Source organism: Phragmites australis, chromosome 5 (assembly GCF_958298935.1).
Source record: "Phragmites australis chromosome 5, lpPhrAust1.1, whole genome shotgun sequence".
Classification (NCBI taxonomy): domain Eukaryota; kingdom Viridiplantae; phylum Streptophyta; class Magnoliopsida; order Poales; family Poaceae; genus Phragmites; species Phragmites australis.
The window spans coordinates 28,027,375-28,043,629 of record NC_084925.1 but is presented as its reverse complement, the minus strand read 5'-3'; positions in this window follow the sequence as shown (position 1 = coordinate 28,043,629).

Here is a 16,255-nt window from a genome sequence, read left to right as displayed (position 1 = left end):
TCATCGGCTTGACGGCAACCGATCCTTGGCAGTGACATATTCAGTACTCCAGATGCTAATGTGCAAGGAGCTCATCTGATTCTCATATCCCTTCCGGAATTGGATCCAGCGAATCCACTAACTCCTATGGTCAATCAAGTCAAGATCCTACTCGATGCGGCTCAGATCCAAGTTTCTCGAGCAAATAATCCCCGCAACTCCAGGCCCCCCAGTCGGTACTGTCCTGGCTCGAGGAACCATGGGCGGGACCGCTCTCAAGTAGGAAAAATCTCAGACGGGAAGCTCAGGTGGTCGAGTCCGAACACGATGTTGTGGGCCAAACTGTAGCTGCCCTATCCATAGGCGCAGAAATTAGGAAGACCTGAGAAACCATATTCCTCACAACCGGCATGATCTACATATGGCGATCGAAAACCGCCATGAGGAACGCCGTGAAGACGATCACCGCTAATACGACCGCAGATCTATAGGACGAGATGGTCGACATGACTCCCCTGCTCGAAAAGATAGGCATGACAGTCCCCCACCACCTCCTCCTGAAGAGTTCGATGGGATCTGTGAGGCGTTCGTACGCAAACTTTGGTCAATTCGGTGGCCTGAGAAGTTCAAAACAGGCCCGATCCAGAAGTACGACGGGAAGATCAATCCCAGTGAGTGGTTGCAGATGTACACCACTATCATTCGAGCAGCCAGTGGGGACAACCGAGTAATGGCCAGTTACCTATTAACCACCCTTGATGGACCTGCATGGTCCTGGTTGCTAAACTTGCCGCCCAACTCGATTCGTTCGTGAGTAGAACTTAAGGCTCAGTTCATAGCCAATTTTCAAGGCACATTCGAGCGTCCAGGAACGGAGAATGACCTCCACCAGCTGCACCAAGGTGGCAATGAATCCCTTCGAGATTTCATCCACCGGTTCAGTGACAAGCGTAACACGATCTTGGACATCTCTGATGAGTTGATAATCATCGCCTTCAAACGAGGTGTTCAGGACATGGATTTGTGTGGAGAGATGGACTCGGAAGATCTGTACAGTTAAAGAGCTTTTTGAGTTGGCCGACAAGTGTGCAAAATGAGCGGAAGTGCAGGTGCACGCTAAAAACCTTCAATCTAGCAAGGACAAACTCGAGTCCTCGAAGAACAGAGGAAGGAAGAACAAACCCGGTGACAAGCACAAGGGTCCCGATACAACTATAGCATGCGGTCGATAGGAGCAAATCGTGCAACACTAGGGACAACAAAGGCCTCGGTCGAGGTGGCAAAAAGTGGTGTCCCATCCATCGGAGCAACCAGCACGACTTCGACGAGTGCTACGTGTTCAAGAAGAAACTTGATGAAAAGATCAAGGCAAATGCTGAGCGTGGTAATAAGTAGGCTAAGACAAACATTGAGAGTTACGAGCCCCAGTTCCACGAGGCTGACCACAGCTTGGCGCACATCTTCCGAGGATCCACCACGTATGAGTCCAAAAGGCAGTATAAGGCGGTCGAACGAGAAGTCAACCTGGCCCTAACTGGGGCCACTCGGTATCTCAAGTGGTCGGAACAAATCGACCATCCGACCGTGGTACCACATCCTGGTCGATACCCGGTCGTGGTTCAACCGACCATACTAAACATCAAAGTTTCCAGAACTCTAGTCGATGGTGATAGTTCACTCAACCTCATCTTCTCCAAAACCTTGGACAAGATGGGAATTCAGATATCAGAGCTTAAGATAGGAGTCGAGCCTTTCCACGGTATAACTCCCAACTCATCGACCATGCCTCTCGGCCAAATCGAGCTACCGGTCACGTTTGGCACGCCTGACAACTTCCATACAGAAAAGTTGACATTCGATGTCATGGACTTCGAGACGGCGTACAATGTGATCCTAGGCCACCAAATGTTGGGAAAGTTCATGGAGGTGGTTCACTATGCTTACCAAACACTCAAAATCCCGGGACCCAATGGGGCCATTATAGTTAAAGGAGATCAGCGCGCAGCGGTCAAATGCGACAAGCAAAGCCTGGATATAGTCGAACACTTCAGTTGAGCGGCCACCACTCCTAAGGATGCAAATTCTAAGCGTCAAAGGCACCAAGGTGTCATCAAGGCCAAATATTCCAGGCTCGAAGTCTTGCTGGCACTTCTAAATTCGACGACGCCAAAGGCAAGACCAACAACGGCGCCAGCAATAAAAAGGCCAATGGTTGCATCAAGGTAGTGCCCCTCGACCCGTCTGAACCATCCAATACGGTTAAGGTTAGGGCTAATCTCGACCCCAAATAGGAACTCGAGCTCATCACCTTCCTCCAGGAAAACCAAGACGTGTTCACATGACAACCGTCCGATATGCCTAGGGTCCCAAGGGAGGTGATCGAGCATCGAGTAGCTGTTAAACTCGACGCCAAACCTGTGGTGAAGAAGTAGTGAAGATTTGCAGAAGATAGGAAGCAGGCCATCCGGGAGGAGGTCGATAAGCTCCTAAAGACGGGCTTCATTTGAGAAGTGTGTCATCCTACATGGCTCGCAAATCTCGTCCTCGTCAAGAAAGCCAATGGCAGATGGAGAATGTGCGTCGACTTCGCCGACCTCAACAAGGCTTGCCCCAAGGATCCTTTTTCTCTCCCGCGCATCGACCAGATCGTCGACTCTACGGCAGACTACGAGTTGCTATGTTTTCTAGATGCCTATTCAGGGTATCACCAAATTAGTATGGGATTAGAGGATGAGGAGAAAATGGCTTTTACTACTCCCTTCGGTGTATTTTGCTATGTAAAGATGCCTTTCGATTTAAAAAAAATGCTGGTGCTACATATCAAAGTTGTATTCAAACCTGTCTATAGCCCCAAATCGAGCACAACGTAGAAGCATACGTCGATGATGTTGTAGTCAAATAAAAAACCAGAAATGCATTGGTTGATGATCTCAAGGAAACATTCGACAACCTTAGGAAGTATCGCATGATGCTCAACCCTGAAAAATGCATGTTTGGTGTGCCGTCCAGCAAGCTTCATAGCTTCCTGGTGTCAAGTCGTGGCATTGAGGCCAACCCGCACAAAAAGAGGCTCTCGACCATATGCGGTCACCTTGAACACTGAAAGAGGTTCAGAAATTGACAGTTTGCATTGCTGCTCTTAGTCGATTCATTTGCAGGATGGGCGAGCGAGGGATGTCTTTTTCAAGCTGTTGAAGAAACAAGACTGGTTCGAGTGGACAGAAGAAGCGGAGCGCGCCTTCTAGGACTTAAAAAGGTACTTATCGTCTTCGTTAATCCTTACACCGCCTAACGAAAAAGAGGAGTTCTTTTTGTATATTGCAGCTACCCCACAAGTTGTGAGCACGGTACTTGTGGTTGAATGGGAGTGTCCCGAGAAAAAGGCCAACGTCCAAAAACCTGTTTACTACGTGAGCAAGGTTCTACATGATGCTAAGCTATCATACCCGCAAGTACAGAACCTGATATATGCAGTCTTGATGTCTTCCCAGAAATTATAGCACTACTTTCAAGTGCACAAGATCATCGTCATGAAGACGTACCCGCTGAAGGATGTAATATGCAATCGGGAAGCTACTGGATGAATCATGTAATGGGCTGTAGAGCTAAATGAGTTCGACATAAGCTACGCACCACGCACAAGCGTGAAATCCGAAGTGTTAGCGGACTTCATCGCCGGATGGACAAGCATTAAAGAAACAAGGCCAAACATGGTCTAAGATCACTGGACGCTCTTCTTTGATGGATTGCTCACGCTCCAGGGTGTGAGGGCTGGCATTATACTCGAATCTCCAATGGGTGATGAACTCAGGTACGTTGTTCATTAGACTTTAAAACTTCTAACAATGTTGCAGAATATGAAGGACTGGTAAACGGGCTCCACATAGCTGCATCGGTTGGAATTAAATAATTTCTTTTGAAAGGGGACTAACAGCTAGTCTTGAACCAAGTTCAAAATGAGTATCAGTGCTCAGACGACAAAATGTTGGCTTACTTACTCGAGGTACGAAAGCTAGAGCAAAAGTTAGAAGGGCTAGAAGTAGTGCACATCAGAAGGAATGATACTCTGGTACGGATGAACTTGCTAGACTCGCTTCTTCTCGAGCACCGGTACCCATATGGGTCTTCATTGATAAACTCCTTAAACCATCTGTCCCGACAGTTCGTCGAACAGATACTACTCAACTCGACCAGTAGTCTGGCCAGGTCAGCGAGGCAGAACCAGCAGACACGGATGCTGCACTACTCGAACGCAACCCGACTTGGATGACTCTGTACCAAGCCTATCTCGAGGGTCGAGACATCCCTGATGATGATGCGTCTACAGAGAAAATTGCTCGTAAATCCAAGCTCTACGTTTTGGTAAACGGCAAGCTCTACCGAAAGTGGAGTAACAGAATTTTGATGAAGTGCATCACTTAGGAAGAGGGCAGTAAAATATTGCTCGATATCCATGGAGGCATGTGTGGTAATCATGCGTCTTCTTGCACCTTTGGTTGGAAAAGTTTTCCACTAGGGATTCTATTGGCTGATTGCCCTCCAGGATGCTTTTGAGCTGGTCAAAAAGTGCGAGAGCTGCCAATTTTTTGGAAGGCAGACCACTCAACCAGCCCAAGCTCTGCAAACAATTCCTCTTTCTTGGCCTTTCTCTGTCTGGGGCTTGGATATCCTGAGACCGTTCTCAAGGGCTAAGGTGGTTACAAGTTCCTATTCATGGCTATCGACACGTTCACCAAGTGGATAGAGGCCGAACCCGTAAGAAAAATAACTGCAGAAGCGGCCAAGAAGTTTATGAGGAGCATAATTACTCGATTCGGTATTCCGCATCAGATAAGTACGGATAACGGTAGCCAGTTCAGAAGCGGGACCTTTATTGTGTTCCGCGAAGAATTCAGTATCAAAGCTTGTTTCGCCTCAGTAGCTCACCCGCAGAGTAATAGTCAAGTTGAGCGTGCTAATGGTGTAGTCTTACAGGGCATCAAAACTCAGGTCTTCGACAGGCTAAAAGCCTACTCGAAACACTAGGTAAAAGAACTTCCCTCGATACTATAGGCCGTTCGTACTTCGATCAATAGAACCACCGGTGAAACTCCGTTCTTCTTGGTTTATGGAGCGGAAGCGGTGCTCCCGACTGAGTTGCAGTTCGAATCACCTCGAGTGGAAGGTTACTCCGAAGAAAGGCAGGAGCAATTACGAGCGGATGACATAAATTTACTCGAGGAGTAACAAGATCGAGCATCTATTCCCATAGCTAAGTATCAGCAGGCGTTACGTAGATATGAAAGCCAGAGAATCCAGCCCAGGAAACTCGCTGCTGGGGACCTCGTCATACGAAAGGTGCAGAAACAGGCCCAGTGCCACAAGTTATCACCTAAGTGGGAAGGACCTTGCATAATAGTCGAAGTCACTCGACCTGGATCAGTACGGCTATCTACTCCAAATGGCGAGACACTCGAGCACTTGTGGAACATTGACCAACTCTGAAAGTTTTATTCATAGAAAGGTATGTTACAGGTAAGTCGATTACATTCGATTCGGTTAGCTACTCGATAACATAATCTTTCCCTTTTCCTCTAGTCTATGTGGCTAGTGCAAAATTGGCAGAAATTATCTGCCTAGCTCTTACAAATAATGAAGATCCACCACCTCCAAAAGTTTGGAAGTGTATGGATCCTCATTCGCCCTTGGACGAGTCGATGAACCTTTTATACTCCTCCCTTGGGAGGCTATCGATCAACATAAGGGCCAGGAAAAGTGGCCAAGGCGAAGGCCCTACTGGAGCTGTTGATCGACACCGATGATGCCGAGTGATCTTCTGCGTGGCGCGAAGGTGATCTGATGATTTTCGACGGAGAAGGCGACTGCACCTCCTTAGCCAGCGATGACTCAGGGGCTCCACCACCGAAGACCTCGATGGTAGCTTGGTCGATGATCCAGTCGAGATCACCACCATCCTCATTCCTCTCCGGTGCGGAGCACTGCGCCGTCTGGTCTGAAGCATAGGTCTTGATGTAACGGCGAATGCGCTGAGTGAGGGGACAGCGACGATCTATGGTGGGTGCTTCTTCCCTCCTTGTTAGGCCCGCCACTCGAGTCCTCATCATCAGAGGAAGTGATGATGATGACCTCAGGAAGTACCATGGCGAGAGGCCTAAGGAAGTGAACTTCTGGGATTAGTTCAAGAGGCAGAGATGGAATGGAGGCCATGGCTTCAAGCTCTACGAGTCCTAGGAGACAATGGGCAAAGGAAACAAAGGAGACGACAAACAAACGGCTTCGAGTCCCCTCTATTTATAGCAGGGGAAATGGGTCATACTGTGTAAACATAGCCGTCAAGATTTGAAACATCGGCGTCGCCTCAGGCACATAGCGCGTCTGGCGGAAGTCGAGAACATCATGATGGCGTTATGGCTTGTCTCGTCGCTGCAAAGAGGGATGGGTGGCCATTACAATGCATCAAATCAAGGTTGTGGTGAAAGCGAGCACGAATTGGAGTGGGGTCTTTTAATGGCTACCTACCCAGCAGTTCAAGTTTACTCGATAACCACATTGCAGTTAAAACCATAATGCTCGGGGGCTTGCATTCTCAAGTATTTAGTCGAGAACGAGCTTTACTCTTTGTCTGACTCCTTCATCGAGTACATAGTCGAGAATGAGCTTTACTCTTCGTCCGACTCCATCATCGAGTACATAGTCGAGAACGAGCTTTACTCTTTGTCCGACTCTGTTATCGAGTACATAGTTGAGAGCTATAACACTACTCTTCGATCAATGGTACAAGTATGTCATTTTCTACTCTCTGATCGAGTAATTTCTTCCTCGACCATAGAGTCGAGGGCTATATCGCAATACCATATTCCTTTTATATGTTTTTTGCAAAATTTTATCTGGCTCTGCGTCGATCACGTTAAATAGAACCAACAGATGCATGTGTTGGGTCGATGACGGACAACTATACCTTAGGAGGCATAACAGCACAAAAATTGTCAGACATCTCACGCCTAATGGCCAAAAGGGTTCTGAAGTCCAAGTCTGCCTCACGTGTGCTCTCTATCGAGTTCATGTTTGTATGCTGATCGAATGCGTAAATTGATAAAAGTTCACAGAAAATTCGATATGCTCTTTCTTTTTCTAGCTCCGTATTAGTCTTTTCCTCATTATTACAGTCTTCTCGAGTATTCGAGGGCCGCACATCTAATGGCTTATGTAGTTAAGATTTCAAGTATTGACAGATGCGTAATCGTATGGTCTTGAGAATGGTGACAACATGTATCTATCAATTATTGCATCTACTTATGATAATCCTATTTCATCGACAAGGGAATAGCAGACAAATGCATAATAGACTGGCAAAATGTAGTATTGTTGTTGGCATTCTCAGATCATAAAATATGTTTTAAAAGTGTCGGAGCGGAATGGATCATCAGTTCGAGGGACTCCCCTCACTATCGTCACTAGGCAGAGTAAGCCTTAACGACTTGACAAAGGCTGGAACCACCGGTTAGACGCTTTCAACAAGTTTTGCGGCCTCCTCGCTAGTACAATTGAACTCGACTGTCACCAATGAGGTATCGAGCGGGGGATTGTAACACTTGAGGATACCTAGCAATGTGGCGGCGCTTGCAGAGGCTGCTTGGGACATAAAGTCGAGTGTCTACTCCTTCAGCTCTTGAAGAGCAAGGACAACAGCATCCCGTTGAGCGATGGAAGCATCCCGTTCAGTCATCATGGCCTTCTTTTCAGCTCGTGCGATGTTCACTTGATTCCTGAGTTTCTCCCGATACTTGGTGTCATCGTCAATTTTCTTCATTGTGTCAGAAAGAAGTTTTTCCTTGTTATTACAGGAGGACTCAAGGCCTGAAGAAGGTAAACTGGAAAGTAATTTTTGTTAGTCACCCAATAATCGAATCACGCACTTGTGATCAGGGACAGACTTACGTTCAATTTTCTCCCTCTTCGCTTCGAGCTTCTTGTGGTGGTTGGCCTCGACGGCAGCTACCTGAGCGCCTGTAACTTGGAGAAGAACCTTTATCGCTGCCCATGGGTCATTGGTTGGGATCGATATTGAAGTTTCATTTCCCTTGAGCTGTGGGTCTTCTTCGGGCGCCCTCGAGGCAGGATCTCTAGTATGAGGAATTGGAGTCGAGGCTGAGTCAACTGGGGAAGTCAGTCCTGAATGACTGGTGGAGACGCTGGCAGCCTGAGTTTTTGCCTCTGTCAATAGTCTGCAATCAACAGAATAAGGGAAGAGGAAAAGAGAAGACTGCCAGTCGAGATTAGAATCCAGGACAAACCTCTTTGAAATTGGGAAGTGCAAAATGATGCTTGACTTTGGCCTTTTGGTGGTCACCTTCTTCGTTCTTGGACCGACAGGCGGAGCTGGTGGAGGAGTTACACATGGACCAGGCAAAGCCAAGGTATCTGTAGCCTACAAAGAACCAGATGATAAAAATTTATTATCGAGTGGAAGTATGACCAACTAAAGAGTGATAATTCGACTGAAATTACATCTCTGGTTGAGTCATCAGGCATGATGATCCCTCGAGTTGGCGATTGTGAGGACGCGCTAGACGTCCCTAAAAAAATTCACCCATGCAAATTCATCATTAGTAGAATGACCGAAAGGAAATCAATAACTCGAGAAGAGTTACCTTATTGGCCGAGTCATAGAATGTGGCGGTTGCTTGAGGAGGTGATTGGGCGGGTACGCTCGCCGTCCCCTAACAAAAGGCCACTCATCCAAACCGAACGCATTCAAGTATCCACTTGATAATTTGAAAGGAAATAAGAAGATAATAAGAATTTTGATTTCAATACCCGTGGGCTCCTTCGCTTGCGCTTGAGAGGGATCGGATCAAGCAGCAGGTGAGAAGACGAGGACGATCTCTTCGATCGAAGAGACCCCTCGGCCTTCAAGGGGCTCAATCTCTTGCTAATAAAGTCTCTGGCCACATGCCACCCAGTTAGGCCAAATTGCCTCAGCATGCCAATTCTGTTGGCGTAGTAGGTGGTGTGGTCGGACTCTCGGTGCTCTTGTGTCCAAGATAAATTTTGGACGGGGAAAATGCCTCTATACACTAAAGGAAAACCAATTGGGTCAGGATTGGAGACGTAAAACTAAAGGTTTTTCCAATCCTTCAACCAGGAGGAGGTTAGGGGAATCAAGATATATGATTTTTTCATTCCATTACTGAATTGGAAACCACATCCCTGACACATTTATTATCTATAATCCTCTTCAGTTTATAAAAGTACCGAAAAAGATTAAAACTTGGCTCGATGCCAAGGAAAGCCTCACACATATGGACAAAAACACTCAGCATGCTGACGAAGTTGGGGTTCAGGTGGTGAAGCTCAATTTGATACCGATCGAGCACATTGAGAAGAAATTTGGAAGGAGAGATGTTAAATCCGCAACGGAAGAAAGACTCGAAAACTACAAATTCGTGCTCGATCTTGCAGGAAGGGAATCTCTCACCAGATGCCATCCTCCATTCAACCAGGCTGCATGGAGTCAACACTCCTTCCGCTTCAAGTTCCACCAGTCGAGACTCTTGCATCGTCGAGGGTGTCCAGGCCTCGATCATGAACCACACTTCATCGTACTGAATGGGCGAGGCGCCAGCGGCAGCTGTGTTTGACTGCTTCTCCAATGAGGAGGAAGTCAGGATCTTCGAAGAAGAATTGGGATCCATGGATCTAAACTTCTTTTTGCGGTGGTGCGTGCTGGGGCGGAGAAAGCCGAGGGGCTTGTGCAGGAAGACTGGTGACAATGATGAGAAATGGCCACTACAAGTCCAGGTCATATGGGTAAATAACCAAAAATTTACCGTCTTTTCGACCACTCCCACCTTTACAACGCTTAGACCGGCGCGAAAAGAGGAATGATGACGACGTGTGAATCTCTGCACACCCTTCTGCCCGCATTAAATACGCATATACCCATCGTTTCAAATTTCGAAAGGTTTTTCAACTCTACTCGGAGTCGGGTGTCGATCAGTTGAGTTCTTTAATCTTTTTCTCCAAGTCTCGAGTGCGGTTAGCCGCAGGGCGCTCAACCCGACTGAGCTTCCACTCGATACTCGAGGAAGGATCCGTCCATACTCAATTCTTTTGACTATGAGTCTGATCCACTTTACTCGACCAAGCTTAAACTTGGTGGCACTCGAGTGGGCGCTTATAGAAACTCCTTCTCCTAGGTAGAGTTAGGGGGCTACTGTCGAATATCTAACTATGGGGTATATGCGTATAAGGAGTATATCATACACAGACAGGGTATGTACAATACGTATTAGGCAGTTCCAGATATCACGGAACCGAATCAGCGGTACCTGATACACCTGGAATCAAGGAAGTACATACTAGGAAGGTTTAGGTTGGTTACACAACTCGGAACGATTAGTATTCAAAACAGATCTATCTACTTGGACGTCAAGGAAGACAACTCCCTATCGACTACAACTGGATAGGAGTCGGTACCTCACCCCTATATAAGACGAAAAGACTAAGGTGGAGAAGAAAAAGGAGGAAGGAGAGAGACAAGCATCAAGACCCCAACAGAGGAGCTACTCGGCAAATTTAGCCCTAGGTTAGATTAGATCCGATCTACCCCTTGTAATAGTCTTAGCCACATTGCTTGTACTCGAGATCATTAATATACAATAGCAACACCCCCACAGGACGTAGGGTATTACTCCAATCGGAGGCTCGAACCTGTATACATTGTGTGTCTTGTCTCGTGATTAATCCTTACACTCGAAGGTACCCAGTCAATTTACGGACATATTATCGAGAACTAATTTTCGACATGATCATTCAAGGCGCTTAAGTACACCATTAAAGAGTGATTAGTGCTTATAGGCTTAGAGAGAGTATTGCTAGGTGATTGCTGCCTAGAGAGTGGATCAAGGAGTGATCCAACCGTGTACCAAGTGGTACACCAGCACCTTGGAGTGTTTATGACTCACCGGCAAGCTTGTTGACCCTCTAAATTGGTGTGGAGCAGCGGCAAGGCAATTGTGCGGGGACGCGAAGACCTTTGCCTTGGTGGCTCAAGCTCCGAAGTGATCACAGCAGTAAGGAACCGGAAGAGAGGCTAGTGGTGAGACCTTGCCTTGATGGCTTGGTGGCTCATCCGGGTGGAGGCCTTGTCTTTGTGACTTGGTATCTCAAGAGCCTTGACCGGGTGCCGACCGAGAGAATATCATTTGTGGAGCTCCAACGTGGACTAGGGGTAGCATTCATGCCATCAATACCACAGAAAAAATCTCTTGTGCCAAGTTTGCTCTTTCTACCTTATTTACGTTTCCGCATTAAATTCTTGCAATTTACCTTCTTATATAGGTTGCAAGTACTTTGATCGGTAGAGTAGACACACTAGGTAAACCTAGAACACATTTATATAGAAATTAATATAGGTTTATCTTGTGTTGTTTTTTTGGAGCCAAAATAGTTCTAAGTGTCCTAATTCACCCCCTTCTTAGGACGTCACCGATCCCTTCAACCCTAGCCTTCGCTCACCAATATTTATCAAATTTTATGTCATAGTGGTGGCGATGGAATGTATCCCAGCAAGTCCATGACATGAAAAAGTTGTCCTGCATCATAGTTATAGGGACAATACCTTTGACTACATGCGTAGAATTTGAGGGAAGGACCCGCGCAGGAAGCGAGGATTGTCAAAATATTTAACAATAAATGAAGCAAAAATGTATTACAAAGTTCTCAAAAAATGTCAAATGTTTTGATCACAAAAGATGGTACAGTGTCGCCCCTTGCTCACACCTGCTCCGAACACTCGGACACATTAGTGCTTCGTAGCTTGTTGCAAAGGGGCATGCGGCAAAGTTTGTGGTGCAGAGGTTCTTGCAATGGCCGAAGCATCCCTGGCCTTCGTGGCAACCTACAACAAAAATCAGACAGAAATAAGTGAGAATAATAAAATAATGCTAATGCATCATGAACAGAAAAGGTACTTACCATTCGACAGTTGTTCTCCACCTCTTGAAGGGTGAGGTCACGCATGTATTGTCACCAGAAGTTGCTGGTGAAAGCTTTGGCCGTGGCTTTCGATGCCTTCGACATCGCCCCGGTCGACATGTCCGGTGGGTAGTGGAACAAAGGGCTCTGGAGCACCTTGTGGCGGTCACAGCCTGTCATCTCTAAAGATTATATAAGGCTTCGGCTAGAGATCATGATGCAGAAATCGCCATACAAGTGGGCTACTTGCCGAAGGCCTTCAGACGATTACGTGATCCACCTAAGAAGGCCACCGAGGTCGTCGTGGTCGAAGGCTAGAGTTGAGGCTGAAGCACCCAGTTCTTGAAGGGTTTTGCCAATAGACTCCCAGGTCCTCAATGACTCTAGCATTGCGTGAGGTGCCCACGCGACAACGGTGAAGTATTCCCCCCACCTCTTTGGTCTCCATAGCCCCGTGACTTTTATAGGAGCCAGAGTTTGAGCTGGAGGAGGATGAGCTGTCTGACTCACCTTCAGTTTCTTTAGCATCTTCTGCCTCTTCGACCCTCTCTCCATGCCAAAACGCGGTCTCCCTCTCCTCCATCACTATTTCGTAAATACGTTGTGAGTCTAGCGGATCCTCATCGTTGTCATCGGTGTCAATTAGGAGGGGGGCAAAGTAAATTCACGCAAAAGTCATAGTGCATTTTGGTGACAGGACGGGCACATCTGATGTGTCCGTTGGAGGCGCCTATCGAAAGGGCACCGCTTGAACGGCTTTGGGTCCCCGGGGGTCCTCATCACCCCCCAAATTGACAAAGGCCAGTTATCAAAGCTTTTCCTCCATGGCAATGGTCTTATTTTTCATGGCTCCTTGAGCCGGAGGGTTTCCACCTTTTCTCTTCTTCTGGCCTCAGGCAGTGGAGGTCACACTGGTGCCAGTGTTTGAAGGGTGACCTCTTTGGCATAGCCCGCTGAGGACCTAGACAACTTTGGCCTATCTTCATAGGCGAGCCCCATATCTCAAATATCCGGTTTAGCTGGTGATCGAGGGCCTGTTCAACACAGGCTTGGCCTTTGGCTAGTGTGAACTTTTTGAGGAGGAGCCGAGCTCTAGCTTCAATCTCGCTAACTGTCACAGTTGCATCAAAAGTTCAATTTTTTTATAAATTAATTAAAAAATTGAAGACTAATAGAAGTTGAGACCAAAAGGCATACCAGAGTTTCCATCAAAATCAAGCTGGGGGCAACAAATCCCCTCTGACCCCTTCAGCCCAAAGGATGGAATGGTCCACCCATCGCTCAATGGCCAAACCCCTGCAGCGATGAACTCTTCGATGAGGTCACAAGTGCTTAGGTGCTTCGCACACCTTGTAAAGGCTTCAAAGGCCACCCATTGGGCATCCTTCAACAACACATCTGGGGCGCAATTACCTTTGTAATCTTGGCATTTAGACACACGGTACTCTCTTTTATCTACCTTATAGTAGAACCACCACTGTGTCCAGTCCTTCACCCATTTGTTTTTGTAGGCCACGATAGGTGTAGCCAAGCCTGCTCGATAAGAAAAGTTCACACAGCCATAGTGGGCTTTGCTTTGCATGTTGTCCATGAAAACTGTCTTTGGCTGGTGGTGGATATGGTGAGCGGCGACGAAGGCTCTGGATGAGGCCTTCACTCCTTCTGATCTTACCACCAAGGCGAAAAGACTAAGCCGAACGATAGTATTCGGTGTCAGCTGCTGGAGAAAGATCTCGAACATCTTAAAGACCTTCGCTACCATGTCATCACAGGGTAGGCGAAGTCCAACTCAGAAGTAGTCTACAAAAGTAATGGTTTCATCATCTTTCAACCTCGAGATCTCCTGGTCCTTCGGTAGCCTGACCTTCGAAATATCACTTATCATGCCTTCTTTCTTTAGGCCGACCAGGACCCCTTCGTCAACCTTTGACCGCCCGATCCAGTAGTTCTTTGGTTTCACAGTCTTGCTTTTTGGGGCCATTGAATCAGGATGCCTCAGCTTTGGTTAAAAGTGCGAAGGTTGTCGAGTGGCTTCGGGTAGAGCGATGGAGGCAGATTGCGTCGGCGTGAAAGCAATGTGTTTGCGGTAAAAAAGAAATGAACCGCAGGGTAACACATATATATAGCGTTCAGAATGCCAACTCGAAAACAGCCAAAAAGAAGTGCATTGGGAATCGAACCATCACATTAATGGCAGTTAAGACAAACGAGTAGTAACCGATGTTTGAAAAATCGAACCATCTCGCCAGATACCATCACTTTTAGAAAGGTTAGACCCTTTGGGTAAGCAAAGGGGGCCTAATTCACCGAAGGTAAATCATATAGCGTGAGGCCTTCGACGGACCAAATGGGACTACGTTCGGTGATATCATCTAATTCACGGGTTTGGCCCATCAAGGAGGAACTTTGCTCATGGAGGGCTATTGTTGGAGAATGATCTCACAGGACTCCTTCGGACTTTGAGTTGAAGACCCCTATAGCCACCACAAACTAACAAAGCTTACAATTTTATGGATCTGTCATGTTGCAGGAACCCTTCGGCAAGCTGAAGGTACCCTTCGGACACTCGTCCCTGCAGAGGCGGTTCTAATAGCTGGGACGGGTGAAGCCTTCGTTAGGCATTTGAAAATCGACCGAAGGGCTTTGCTTGACATCGCGAGGGAGTCAACCGAAAGGACACCGAAGGTGCTGCTGAGAAAAGACCTTGGTCTAAGCAAAGGAAGGACCGTTGCTAGCGACCGAAGATCATGAAGAGCAAGATTGCAAATAATCCGGATGTACTTAGAATAGTATCGTATTACACATGAATATGTCGGGAATGTAGCAGTTAAAAGAGTAATCTCGTAAACTATAATATTGAATGGTTGATTTTGACCTATAAATAGGACATAACTGTAACTGACATGACATGTGATATTAATTCCAACAAAGACTTCCTCACTTTATGTACCTTCCCCTGTAGCCTTCGAATCTCTCTGACTTTGTTCAGCAACAGTAGTTCCCAACAATTACTAAGCTGATGGTGATAGAAGAACACGTACTAAAAATGGGGTATTTTTGAAACATTATAATGCCGGGTGGTCACTCGTTCATTCGAGGAAGTAGTTTTAGGGTCCGTTTGGTTGGCTAGTTGAGCGCTCGGCCAAGACAAGCCGATGCAAGTGCGCGTGTTCGGTTGCCCGGTTGAGTGCTTGGGCTAGGCCCGTGCGTGCAAAAATGCTATGCCAGCCAAGCTCGTGGGAAACGGATTTCTATCGCGTTTCTCGCGGGCCTAGCTCATTCAGTGTAGCCTCGTGTATGTATATTTTTTATTTAACTTTTGATTTTATTTAAGGGTATAAGAGTGGTCTAAAAATTCTAAACGTTTTTATAAGTAAACTAGAACTCACTAACAACCCATTTTAATTGATTTGATCCAAAAAGTCTAAGCCAATATGTAATTAAAATTCTCCAAAGAAACATACTTTTCTAACTTCTAGCAATTTTTGATGCCTCAAATAAATTTAAAAAATCAGAAAAAATTTATCATGTGATGTATTAATTTATAAAAATATTTTCAACCCTAGATTATTTGGTGAAAAAGTAAGTTACTTTTTAATATAACATATCTTCATACGGATAATTAAACATAATTTATTCTCAACCAAACTGAGCACATGCAACCAACCAAATATACCATATTATATCTTCCCAATCTAACTAAATTCAACATAACTCACTGTATACGAATCAGGCTAAATCATACGGGTAACCAAACGGATCCTTAATTGCGTGGTTCATGTTACGACGAGGTACATGTTGTCAGCTTATTAGCTGGAGTCCACGATCAGAACGGGCTCTCAAGAGTCAAGACTGACGCAAAATCTACAAATTCAGACCAACACTTGCACGCATGAATCTTCTAATAATTATCGCAACGCATACATGTCCCTGCACGAATCTCAAGCCAACCTTTTTTTCTCAAAGGATCAAAGCAGCTTGAGCGCAAATCCGAGTCGTCAAACAAGCCTGGCCCAAGATTCTATCTACCTTAGGGCCCATGAGTCTTCGTGCCTGGCTAGTGGCTACGCGAGTTTTCTTAATAAAAAATTGCAAATATATGTATCTATTTTGAAATATTACAAATTTAGACTCCTGTCACCTGTTGGAAAAGTGACATACCGACAGGAGCAAATTTACAATATTTCAAAACGGGTATATATTTGCATTTAAAAATATATATATTTAAAATTTTGTGGCTACATATATTTGCTGTGCTGTGAACGTGCACTGCATTCTATGCCGAAACGATCAAGGG